This window comes from Lipotes vexillifer, unplaced genomic scaffold (assembly GCF_000442215.2).
Source record: "Lipotes vexillifer unplaced genomic scaffold, Lipotes_vexillifer_v1.1 scaffold169, whole genome shotgun sequence".
Lineage (NCBI taxonomy): Eukaryota > Metazoa > Chordata > Mammalia > Artiodactyla > Lipotidae > Lipotes > Lipotes vexillifer.
The window spans coordinates 1,062,833-1,076,029 of NW_006793375.1; positions in this window are offsets into that span (position 1 = coordinate 1,062,833).

Sequence of the window (13,197 nt, forward strand, 5' to 3'; positions counted from 1 at the left end):
GGGATCAAGCTCCAGTTACACACTACGTCTGCATGTTTTCCGGCAGGTGATGATGCCAGATACTAATTTTGAAAATAGCACTTTTTTTTTTTTTTCGCCAACAACAAAACTAAAGTTGTACCTCTCCCGACAGTTTGATCAGATAATAATGATCTCAGCTCTTTATTTTCGGTACAGATCTCTTCCCAGAGTGTCAAATGTATCTGGTTGCTTGGAACGTCTGGGTTTCCTATGCGCGTCTCTAAAAAGCCTGTCCAAGACGGCGCTCATCATAGTCGTAGACGCCCTTACTCCGGCATTCTCTCCATGGGTAGATGGCACCACCGTACATACCATCACCCAAGTCAAAAATCTGGTAGACGCCACAGCCCTCTCCATCAACCCATTCTGCATACGATAAGTTATCTAGGGCATGTCAAGCTTTCTGAAATAGTTCTCTAATTCATCTTCTCTTTATCCTCACTGCCACGACATTAATTCAAGCTATCGCAGTATCCTGCTGTGTACCGTGACCTCCCGAAACACACAGTGTTCCAAGTTTCAAGGTGCGGAAGGATATCTTCTCTGCCTACGGTGTCCTTCCGCATCTTGTGTGCCTGGTTAGGGTTTAAATCAACTTTTAAGACTCAACTCAATTGTCGCCTTCTAACACCTCTTCCTCCCTTCTCATTCACATCAGGTGAGTTTCCCTTCTTTGCTCCTTGGCACACTGTTCTTACCTTGATTTTAGCCCACACCACATTGTAGTGTAGTTACTGATTTAAGTTGTCTATTTCTGCTTTCATTTGATTCTGAAATTCTGTCTTTTTTTAAAAAAAAAAATCACTGTAGCTCACATATCATTAGTACTAAAAAGTGTTCGTTTAATAAATGAATGAATAACTAACCCCTTGTATATAAAAAGAAAAATTTGGATGATCAGTTTTTCATTTACAAATATATTTGGAATATCCCCTCATAAAATCTCAGCTGTTGGTTTGTAACATCAGTCTTAAATTCAAGGGTGCTTATCTAAATATGTAACTGTTTTCATCTTTGCTTCCTCCGTCTGATTTGATAAATCTTAATGATTAAATTCTGAAAAATTGAAGAGACTCCTTGAAATGTGCATAATAGTTCTATTAATAGTAATATTTAATTAAAGAGTATTTTTTAAAGGAGCAAAGTGATAGAATAAATCCTTTAAGTTCCCATTAAATCTTTCCATGAAAGTGAACACTTAGCATTTGTTAAGGGTTTCTTAATGAACTATCACTAACCCAAGTAATTCAGAAATTAATATGAAACTCTCCACACAGAATAATGGCTTATAGAGGCCTATGTCTTGTTATGTGGCCCACAGACAGAGCTCATCAATTCCATACGTTTGTCACACTGAAGAGATTAACTTTCTTGCTTTGCTAAAGATTAATAGAAAAAATATCATTAGAGTTGTACACATTTTTTATTAATCTAAAGAGGTGACCTTCTCTTCCTACCACATGGAGCTTCAAAATTAAAGTACTATAGAGGATTTTGACATTTTCATATAGGAGAAAACAAAAAGGATAAGAAATAAATAACAAAGGAAATACTAAATATTTAAATCTACATGGGACATGCTTGCCAGAGCTCTGTAGGTTTATGGGGACTAGGAAAGCACAGTTGACTTTGTCTATTCTATGAAAGGGAGCGCTAAGCAAAATACTAATTTCTTTTTTCTGTGTCACGAGGGCAAACTTTACCCTCTTCTGCACTCGAAAGTTCCTTGGATGTGTCAGAAGAATTGCAAGAATTTTGATAAGCTCGTGGCAGCTCTGGAAAGAGATTTGGGTGCTACCGCGAGATCAGACATTTGGAGGAATGTGGAAGTTTAAAAAATACAGTTGGACTGATGGAAAAAGTGGAGGTGAAAACCCCTGCAGCCCACCCAGGTGGATGAGGAGACTTCAGAGAAGTGAGCAGACAGGATTTCACAGGGAAGTTCAATGCTGTAGAGGGTCAGGGGAACAAAGGATGAACCCCCTAGTGCTGGTTATTATTCAAGGTAGCTCCTCTTAGTAAAAATCTACTGTATGCTACTTATTTTATAACTCACTTTCGAATTATTCTGAATTGCTTCTGGTATGAAATAACACAACTTCCTGAAGGAAGGCAGAGTCTGAACTTAATTCCCAATTGCTTGTACAGAGAGCATGTACTGCAGCAGAATATAGCTCTCCTGTTTTGAACGTAATTGGAGTTGTTGTCTCATCTCCCTCCATTCAATAGCCTAATCTTTCATCATCACCAGGAATCGACATTTCTAGAAGTTTGTGTGATATCTATTGAACAATTTCTCCCTCTCCCCCTGCCCCATGCTCCTTTTTTTTTTTTGGCTGCACGGGATCTTAGTTCCCTGACAAGGGATCCAACCTGCACCCCCCGCAGTGGAAGCGTGGAGTCTTAACCACTGGACCACCAGGGAAGTCCCAATTTCTCCTTTAAATACAATCCTATTCTCTAATTTGTGTTAAAATCCCAAATCTGATGCACTCCTTACCTTACTTCCTGTAGGCTCTCTGGCCTGCAGGAGGCAGTAGATTTTTCTCTCCTCAGTGACGATTGCCATATAGCTGCACTAAGAAGGAAAGGATGAAATCTGTTTGATCTCAGCAAAATGCTGTTTTGTGGAGAATGAAAACAAATGAAGCATAACAGTTACTTTTGTTCTTTCTGTCACAGATGGGGTCTCCTGTTAAAGAAATCTCTCAATCAAATAAATTCTATTACTTGACACTGAAGACCTAGAGAATTAGACAGCTAATGTGGTCACCTCTCTATTTTCATTTAGAGAAAGTTCAGCAAGGACAATGCATATTTGCTGCCCAACTTCCATCATTCTCTGAGCTTTAGACATTTTAATTCCAAGACCTCTGATCATCATTGCCTATTTTTAAACAGCGAAAGGCTGGAAAATTATTCTTCTTTATAGTCCCTAAGATAGATATCAGTGCAGGACCAAAAAAAAAAAAACACTAGAGAACTTCATGTTTTAAATAGCTTGTCTTTCCAAAGTTTCAAGGGCACATTTTCTTTTTTTTTTTTTTTTTTTTTTTTTAAAAGGGTCAGTGCAAAAATAAATGAATTGCCACAAAGAGAAATACCAAGTAAATACAGCAGAAGGGAAGCCTAGGGCATTGGGGAAAGGTCAGGGATGAGGGGTGAGCTGAGTATCAGTTGGTGGGGTCTGAAATAGGAATTTCATGCTTATGAAAATTCTTCTAGAAATCATTATAAATCTATTTTGCAAAAGCTTAAAAACAGTGGCCTCAAAGCCAAAGTTAGCTCCTTTTCAGAGATAGAGTATTTTCACAGAATGATTCTCTGTTATTTTGTTTTGTTTTGTTTTTTGTTTTTGTTTTTGTTTTTGCGGTACGTGGGCCTCTCGATGTCGTGGCCTCTCCCGCTGCGGAGCACAGGCTCCAGACGTGCAGGCTCAGCGGCCATGGCTCAAGGGCCCAGCCGCTCCACGGCACGTGGGACCCTCCCGGACCAGGGCACGAACCCATGTCCCCTGCATTGGCAGGCGGACTCTCAACCACTGCGCCACCAGGGAAGCCCTCTCTGTTATTTTTTAAATGTCTTCCTCATGAGTCCTTTATCATTTGAATGACATTGTGCAGAGATCCTGAGTATCAGAGAGGTCATGTGACTCGTTCATATTAAACACATTCTTCTGTGTCCAGGATTAGAGGTTCAGGATTGTCATTGTCGACCAGTGATTTGCTGGGGTTTTTTCTTATGGACATATTAGCATTATGTACAGATAATTATGCAAAATTATTTTTATTTATGTAAATCTGATTACACAGTACATATAATTCCACAATCACTTATCTAATTTAACAATATACCGTGCTTGTCTTTCCATGTCAGTAAGTGCATCTCTGATACATTCTTTTTAAAGACCATGTCATATTAAGTCAGTGGTTCATAAAGGGTGGGGGGGCAGTTTTGCTCCCCAGGGGACAGTTGGCAATGTCTGGAGACATTTTTGTTTGTCACAATTGAGCAGAACATGTTAGTGGCATCTAATCAGTGGAGGCCAGGGATGCTGCTCAACACCTTCCAATGCACAGGACAGCCCTCTGAACCAAGAAGGATCTGGCCCAAATGTCAACAATGCCAAGGTTGAGAAGGCCTGAAAATAGATGTACCACAACTTATTTAACAAATTCTCTTGGGGGACATTTGGAGTATTCCCAATTTTATCTACTATGGTAGCACTGACTATTCAAGAATCTCTCCGTGCATTATTCCAAATATTACTTCAGGATAAGTACCTAGAAGGATCATTTCTTGGTCAAAGACTATGCCACCAAGGGGTTATATATGTTGCCATCTTGAACTACTAAAGGCTATGTGAATTTACGTTTCTTCCAAGAATATGTGAAGGTGTGTGGTTTCCCAAACACTGTTCAACTGCCAGGGGGCATTATCTACCTCTTTAAGCTATATATGGCTTTTTGATATATGGCATTCTACTTCCTTATTGTTATTTCAAATTTAGTAATTGTTAGTGTGCTTAATCATCTTTTCTTTTTAAAATGTTTTTATTGAAGTATAGTTTGATGTATAATATATAAGTTACAGGTGTACAATATGGTGATTCACAATTTTTAAAGGTTATACTCCATTTATAGTTATTGTAAAATATTTGCTGTATTCCCCATGTTGTACAGTATATCCTTGTAGCTTATTTTATACCTAATAGTTTGCGCCTCTTAATCCCCTACCCTTATATTGCCCCTCCCCCGACTGGTAACCACTAGTTCGTTCTCTATATCTGTGAGTCTGCCTCTTTTTTGTTTTATTCACTAGTTGGTTGTTTTTTTTAGATTCCACATATAAGTGGTATCGTACAGTATTTGTCTTTCTCTGTGTGACTTATTTCACTGAGCGTAATGCCCTCCAAGTCCATCCATGTTGCTGCAAGTGGCAAAATTTCATTCTTTTTCATGGCTGAGTAGTATTCCATTGTATCTATGTACCACATCTTCTTTATCCATTCATCTGTTGATGGACACTTAGGTTGCTTCCATATCTTGGCAGTTGTAAACAATCCTGCTAAGGACATGGGGGTGCATGTATCTTTTCGAATTAGTGTGTTTGTTTTTCTGGGATATATACCCAAGAGTGGAATTGCTAGGTCATAAGGTAGTTCTATTTTTAGTTTTTTGAGAAACCTCCATACTGTTTTCCACATTGGCTGCACCAATTTACATTCCCACCAACAGTGCAGGAGGGTTCCCTTTTTTCTACATCCTCGCCATCATTTGTTATTTGTGTTCTCTTTGATGGTAGCCATTTTGACAGCTGTGAGGTGGTATCTCATTGTAGTTTTGATTTGTATTTCCCTGTTGATTAGCAGTGTTGAGCATCTTTTCATGTGCCTGTTGGCCATTTGTATGTCCTCTTTAGAAAAATGTTTATTCAGTTCTTCTGCCCATTTTTTAATTGTTTTTCTTTTGATGTTGAGTTGTATGAACTGTTTGTTGAATATTCACCCTTCATCAGTCATAGCTTGACCATCTTTTCAAATGTTATTGGTCTTTTTTTCTTTTGTGCACTGTCTGTTCATGTCCTTGATAACTTTTCTATTGAGTTGGTTATCTTTATCTTCTTGATTTGAAAGAACTTTGTCTCATACATGTTACAAATATTTTTTTCCTAGTTTGTTGTTTGTCTTTTAACATTAATAATTTTTGGAGATGTGGAAGTGTTACATTTTTATAAAGGCAAATTTATCCTCATTCAGATATTTCCTCCTGGAGTTTATGTCATGTTTAGAAATGCTTTCCCCACCCCAAGAGTATAAAAATATACCCCTAGGTTTTCTTCTGGTCTTTTTTCCAATTTCTTTGGGGTCTGTTTGTCAGTTTGTTTTACATTTAATCCTTTACATCTAGCTGGAACTTACTTCAGTGTAGATAATGTCACCCCACGGACTTGTCCTAATACAGTCATCACAGCTTCGCAGAAACGAGCCAAGTGGAGATTCTCCTTACAGAGAATAACCTCCTAACCTCGCCATCTGTAATCCATTCCGGAACACCAGCCAGGTGTCTTCATAACGTCACCCAGAGGCAGGAGTGATACCCAACACTGTTAAGGGTTAAGCTTGTTAAGCTGAAGAATTTACAAGATTTCACATTAGTTTTATATGTCACATTATTTTGTTTATTCATATTATTTCATTTGGTTACATTTCATATTGTTTAATTTTATCTTCCTATGATATCTTTAAAGCAGGTTATATTATCTCCACTTTACAGATGAAGTCCAATTAAGGCTGTCTGCTTGGCTATACATTTTTTTATTTTTTTATTTTTTTGAAGATGTTGGGGGTATGAGTTTATTAATTAATTTATTTTTGCTGTGTTGGGTCTTAGTTTCTGTGCGAGGGCTTTCTCTAGTTGTGGCAAGTGGGGGCCACTCTTCATCGCGGTGCGCAGGCCTCTCACTATCGCGGCCTCTCTTGTTGCGGAGCACAGGCTCCAGACGCGCAGGCTCAGTAGTTGTGGCTCACGGGCCTAGTTGCTCTGTGGCATGTGGGATCTTCCCAGACCGGGGCTCGAACCCGTGTCCCCTGCATTAGCAGGCGGATTCTCAACCACTGCGCCGCCAGGGAAGCCCCCGGCTATACATTTCTTGAGAAGACACTTTTCCCTCTCCAGGGCCAGGCACATATCACCTATTGAATAAATTCCTGGTTGGCCCAGGGGCACACTTTACTGTGTAAAGGAGGAGCACAGATTGATGGGATAGTTGACGTTTCTCATCTCTACTTGATTTAGCTATAACTTAGCCCAATATCATCATCAAGAGGAGTTGCACAACACTAGGTGGTTTTGTTCTTTTCCAGTTGATCTTCGTGCTGCTATTGATTTTGTGCTTTTCTACGTATGTAAATTGAAGATAGATACTTTGAAATCACCCCAAGTTAGGTTAGCATAGGATGTGGCTGCTTAAAAGTCAATAAATTCATATTTTTGAGATGTTTAGAGTCTATCAGCTTACATTTTTGGTGGTGGTGGGGCTTAGAAACTAAAATTACTGCTAGAACTCTAAATGAGATATCTTGGTTAGAGAGAAGGAAAATGGGATTTTTACCCAAAGAGACCATAATAGTATTTTTATCTGAAAACATTTCTACTTCAAGAAAGATAGACTGTTCAATTCCCTTGCAAATAATTTGCTATGATCCCCTGATTAAGAAAACAAAAACAAAAACCTTTAATTATCATGTTCCCAACCTATAAACCAGAAACCACATTATTTCTTGACTGCTAGCCCACCTGTAAGGAAGTTCCTAGGTGATTTAAAAATACAGCTGCATTCCCCTGGAGGCACCAAAACCAGGGACACGTTTTGCATGGCTATGGAAACGGACAGTGCTGTTGGTGTCCTTAAAAACAATTCTCTTCACTTGGTCAAATCAATTGTGTGCCAAACCAGGAGCATCACTGCATAAGTGACATGGAGAGACTTTCAGAAGCCTACCCCTTTGACTCAAATGGCTAGGGACGTGACCAGATACATTCTAACTTTGTGAGTAGTCAGCCATTTTTTTTCTTTTTCTTTTAAATTTTATTTATTTTTGGCTATGTCGGGTCTTTGTTGCTGTGCACAGGCTTTCTCTAGTTTCGGTGAGCGGGGGCTACTCTTCGTTGCGGTGCGCGGGCTTCTCATTGTGGTGGCTTCTCTTGTTGTGGAGCACAGGCTCTAGGCGCGTGTGCTTCAGTAGTTGCAGCACGCGGGCTCAGTAGTTGTGGCTCGCAGGCTTTAGAGCACAGGCTCAGTAGTTGTGGCACACAGGCTTAGTTGCTCCGCGGCATGTGCAATCTTCCCGGACCAGGGCTCGAACCCGTGTCCCCTGCGTTGGCAGGCAGATTCTTAACCACTGCTCTACCAGGGAAGACCAGTCAGCCATTTTTTAAAAAGAAAATTGTTCTATGAGAAAGTGCCAGCAGCACCTCCAAACAGAAGCCTTTTTGTATTCATGGCTGGTTGCATCCATAACCACCAGACAAGAGATAAAAATTGATAAAACTACAGGCTTGGGGATATAACTTTGTCCCTGAGGTCTCCTCAGAGCCCCAGCTTTATATAAATTTTCCATCACACTCTCAGCCAGCTGTTCAAAGTACAGGAATCTATTTCCCTGATGGGCAAGGAATCTCAGGGTAGAAAACATATTCAGAACAAAATTACAGAATTGTACTCCTTCCTCAATAGAAATTCATTTCTTTTCTTACTTTCACAGAACATTCGGAGTCTAAATAAATTTCCAGTCTGATGTCCTTAAGAAAACAAGGTCTTCGGGGTTGGTCTTACACACACCACACGGCTCTGTTTGAAACTGTATTTCCCATGCCCGTTGTTTCAGTTGGTTGTTTTGGCTCCTGGATCCTTAAGTCTCGAATCCTTTAAATAGACCTTTTCTTTGGATTTGCTGCTAAGTTCAGTGGTAGCAGGTGATTGTTCCCACTTCCTAATGTTAGTCAATTTGCTGATTTGTCTTTACCATTTAGGGACTCTGCTCTGTTCTAGAATCTTGGTCTGAGCTAAGCCCTGGTTAGCTGGGGAAGGTGGAAAGGGTGGGTGGAAGCGGCTGCAGATTAGAGAGTGTCAATTAGAAGCAGTGTTTGAGATGTTTACATTTTCAGGTAAGAGAAGCCCCAAACCAAACTGGCAATAAAAAGGAGATTTACTAGTTATCATAAATTAATAATCGACAATTTACAAAACAATTCCACATGTATTATTTCACTTTATCCTCAAATAATCCTCTTAGGCAACATTTGTTCTCCCAGTATTTCAACGGAAAATCGCAATTCCGAAGGTGAGTTGCCAAGGACCACATGGCCACTAGGTGGCGCAGTGAGCTTTAGAGCGAGGCTTTGGATCTGTGGGTCTACTACACCTCCTCGCCACTCCCAGGGTGATGGGTTATTTTTTTAAGTATCTTATTTTTTAAAATTGAAGTATAGTTGACTTACAATGTGTTAGTTTCAGTTATATAGCAAAGTGATTCAGTTATACATACGTGTGTGTGTGTATTCAGTTTATTTTCCCTTATAGGTTATTACAAAATACGAAAATTTGTGGATTGGAAGTGGGGAAAAATAAGCAGAAAATGCAGAATAAGAAGGTAGTGAGGGAGAGAGACCCTGGTGCATTTCAGTTAAGGATACATTTTATAGACCTGGGTTAAAAATAAAATGGAGAGAAATCCCTGAGAGCAGAAACAGGAGGGAGCTTCGGGATCTGGCTTCCTGGAGGGGGCTGGTGGGGGGCACTTGGAGGGATGCGGACTGGTGCCGAGGGGGCAGGGACCTTGCTAAAGGGCGAATCTCCCTCCTCATGGTCTGAGCGCCGTCGTCCTGCAGTGATACAAGACTGCCCATCCAAATGTGCTCGCTACATATTGGGCTTTATTTGCTTACACTGAAACCAGGCTCCGTGGGCTCCACAGCAAATGAAGATACTGCAAAGACGGTTGTCTGAGGTCATACAAGCAACTTTCGGTTATTTAAACCCTAGGGGTCTGGCCTCACCTCTCATAATAGAGGCGCTTTCATTCAGAAGCAAAGAACGCAAGTGAGAAAGGGCAGAAAGGAGTCACCCTTTATATTAAATTGTATACGAGTTTGGCTAGTCTCCTGAACTTTCCTCGGGCTGCCTTCACAGCTGAGAACAGCTTTTCGTTTCCAAGTTTGATTTTTCTTATAAGACAAAAACCAAAACCAAAGTACCTTCCCTCCCAGAGATTTAGTCAATTCAGGTCGAGTCAGTTCTGCTGCTTCTATTTTTCTGCCTGTTGATAATCGGTTGTGGTCAGAGGCTAGATTAAATAGCGAAGGCTCATCTTGAAGGTCTCAGCTGGAGCTCCAAGGAGGTTATCGGAAAAAAAAAGAGGAATGGAAAGAACTAAAGAAAAGGTTGTGTAATCCACCCGCAGGAATCAACTTGACTCTAGGTGGTTGCTGTGGCATATTTGATTAAAACCCTTGCCAAAATGACCTTTTCTCCACTCACCTGTACTATGCATCTTTCTGAACCTGAGCTGGAAGGCTTGATAAGAAAGGGCAAGGCTTGACACCTCTTTCAGAGTGTGATAAACTTGATAAGCATGCAGACCTCTGGTGCAGGGCTTGGAAGGCACTGAGTAGAGGGGAAATCACAACAACCACCAAAACATTTTCAGGCTGGTCAGGCTGAGTTTTTCCAGTACTCTCTTGCCCAGCTCCTGTGTGTGTGTGTGTGTGTGTGTGTGTGTGTGTGTGTGTGTGTGTGTGTGTGTTTTGGGGAGGGGGTCATAGAGGAGACTTTCTTAATCTCTACCTTACTCTCAAGTGATAAAAGATGGTCATCCCAAGGTATCAAACATACACACAAACTATCATTTGAGCTTAAAAAGACTCAACTCTTAGGACAGAAAAGTATTTCAGGAATCCCATCACATAGATTTACTTTAATATACATGTAGTCTCCCATCTTCATATTTGCATGCCAACCTTAGCATGGACATCTTTACTTATTTTTTAATGTATTTGCAATGTGGGTTTGACGAAGGTGAGTATTTCAGAATTATTACCTGGGAAGAATATTTTTTTACTGGAGTGTAGTTGATTTACAATGTCCTGTTAATTTCTACTGTACAGCAAAGTGATTCTTTTCCATTATGGTTTATCACAGGACATTGAATATTGTTCCCCGTGCTATAGAGTAGGACCTTATTGTTTATCCATTCTATATATTGACATAATGGTTTGCATCTGCTAACCCCAAGCTCCCAATCCAACCCGCCCTCCTCCCCCTTGGCAACCACCAGTCTGTTCTCTATGTCTGTGAGTCTGTTTCTGTTTCATAGATATGTTCATTTGTGTTGTATTTTAGATTCCACATATAAGTGATATCATATGGTATTTGTCTTTCTCTGTCTGACTTACTTCACTTAGTGTCATAATTTCTAGGTCCATCCATGTTGCTGCAAATGGCATTATTTCGTTCTTTTTTATGGCTGAGTAATATTCCATTGTATATGTGTACCACATCTTCTTCATCCATTCATCTGTCGATGGACACTTAGGTTGCTTCCATGTCTTGGCTATAGTGAATAGTGATGCTATGAACATTGGGGTGCATGTATCTTTTTAAATTATAGTTTTGTCAGGATAAATGCCCAGGAATGGGATTGCTGGATCATATGGTAGCTCTATTTTTAGTTTTTTGCTGGATCATATGGTATCACTATTTCTAGTTTTCTGTGGTGGCTGCACCAACTTACATTTACCTGAGATGAATTTTTATATACTTACCTCATTGACGCTTGGAAATCTAATCAGCAGAAAACCTATAAAAGGATGACAGATCCCTACATACTGTGTTTGAGGAGCCTTTGGAAGAGATTTCCAAATTTTTTTGAGGTTATACCCAGTCATAAGACTATATAACATTTTCTCTCTTAGTGGTTGCCATCTTAGTTTCCACATCTTAAATTGAAACTGGTGAGTCCAGAGAGACAGAGAATCCTTCATTGCAGCAAAAATATATGATCCCCTATCTGTGCCTAATATGGGACTCAAGTTGCTATAGCAAACTAGTTTTCTCATTAGGAACCATTTTTTTTTTCAAATTTCATAAGGAGAAAATCACCACGTAAGATGCTAAAGGATAAAAAAGCTATGACTTTTGGCTTTCTTTAAGTGTAGTTTATAGATTGTAATTCTTTACAGTTCATTTCTGCAAAAGGCCTTCGGGAGCCAGAGCAGAGGTGGAAGGGAGGAGGTCACACTGAGAGGCCCTAGGGGCAGAAGTCATGACTACATCTTGACTTCCACATCAGCAGTGCCCAGGGTGACCTGGCACTTGGAAGACATCTACTGCTCATTAAAAAGGAAAGGCATTACCATGGGAAAAGTGCTTATTTTCTGTCCTGTTTTTTTTCTGTTCTAGTTTTGGCCTTCTTTTTGTTTTTGTTTCTCACCTACCTCTTTGACCCTCTAAGTGTTGAGCATTAGTTTTCCCTTCTTCCACCTAGTGGGATCCCCTATCCCCAGCTTCTATAACAGTGTATCAGTCAGCTCTTGCCACAATAATGCTTCATAACAAACAATCCCCAAACTCAGTGACTTTAAGCAACAGTCATTTATTCTGGTGCTCACAGGTCTGTGGTTTGAGTGCACCTACATCGGGCTAGGCTGGTATCCAGGCTCCAGGGTCTGGGCTCTAGGATCTAGATTTCAGGTTCCAGACTCCAGGTTGAATACAGTTCTGTTTGGCATGCCTCTTCTTCTGTGGTCCAGAGGCTACCCAGGGCATGTGGTGAACTCAACATGTGCCATTCAGGGGCCCAGAATGAAGAGGCAGTATCTATGTGGGGTACGAACTTCTCATGGCACTGCACCATACTAAAAAAGGACAAGAGTAAGTGCACTTCACGCCTCTGATTGTACCATGTCCACTCACATCCTACTGTCCAAAGCAAATCACCTAGCCAAACTCAAAGTCAAGGGGTCAGAGAAGTAACTCGCCCTTTAAGAAGATCTGAGAAGGATGTGGATATTTAATGTGCCTGCAGCTGAGTGAAGAATTAGGGGCAAAGAACTCAATCGTCCACAAGTAGGAAGTATCACAGTGTACTGTATTGTTTGCTTACCTGTATCCACCCAAACTGGACTGATCAGCTTGAGGATAGAGCCCAATTCTTATTTGCCTCTGTATTTCCACATCTAGCATAAGACCTGCATTTATCTGAGGTATTCAATAAGTTATTCTAGAAATAAATTAGTAAATTATTTTGGAACAACAACAACAAAAAGACAGACATAATCCTCTCAAAGCCCCATTTAAAAAGAGAGAGAAAGAACAGCAAGGGACAGCCATCCTTTTCTGTTGGTGGCTCTTGTAGGGTTTCTTCCCCTCCTCCTTTATTCAGCCTCATTCTTTTTGGCAAGTGTTAAGTTTTCTTGGTTTTGAAGCTATTGGCTCCTCTTGTAAAAGGCCACCATGGCAGGCAATGTCTTTACTCTGATTTTCATCTCTCTGTATTTCCCAACACCTGTGTGGACGCTTGCTGTTTTTGTTTTCAGAAACAGAACAAGAAACATTCCCCAGGAGAACACATTTTTTTTTTTTTTTTTTTTTTTTTTTTGATAAAATTTCTTTAAA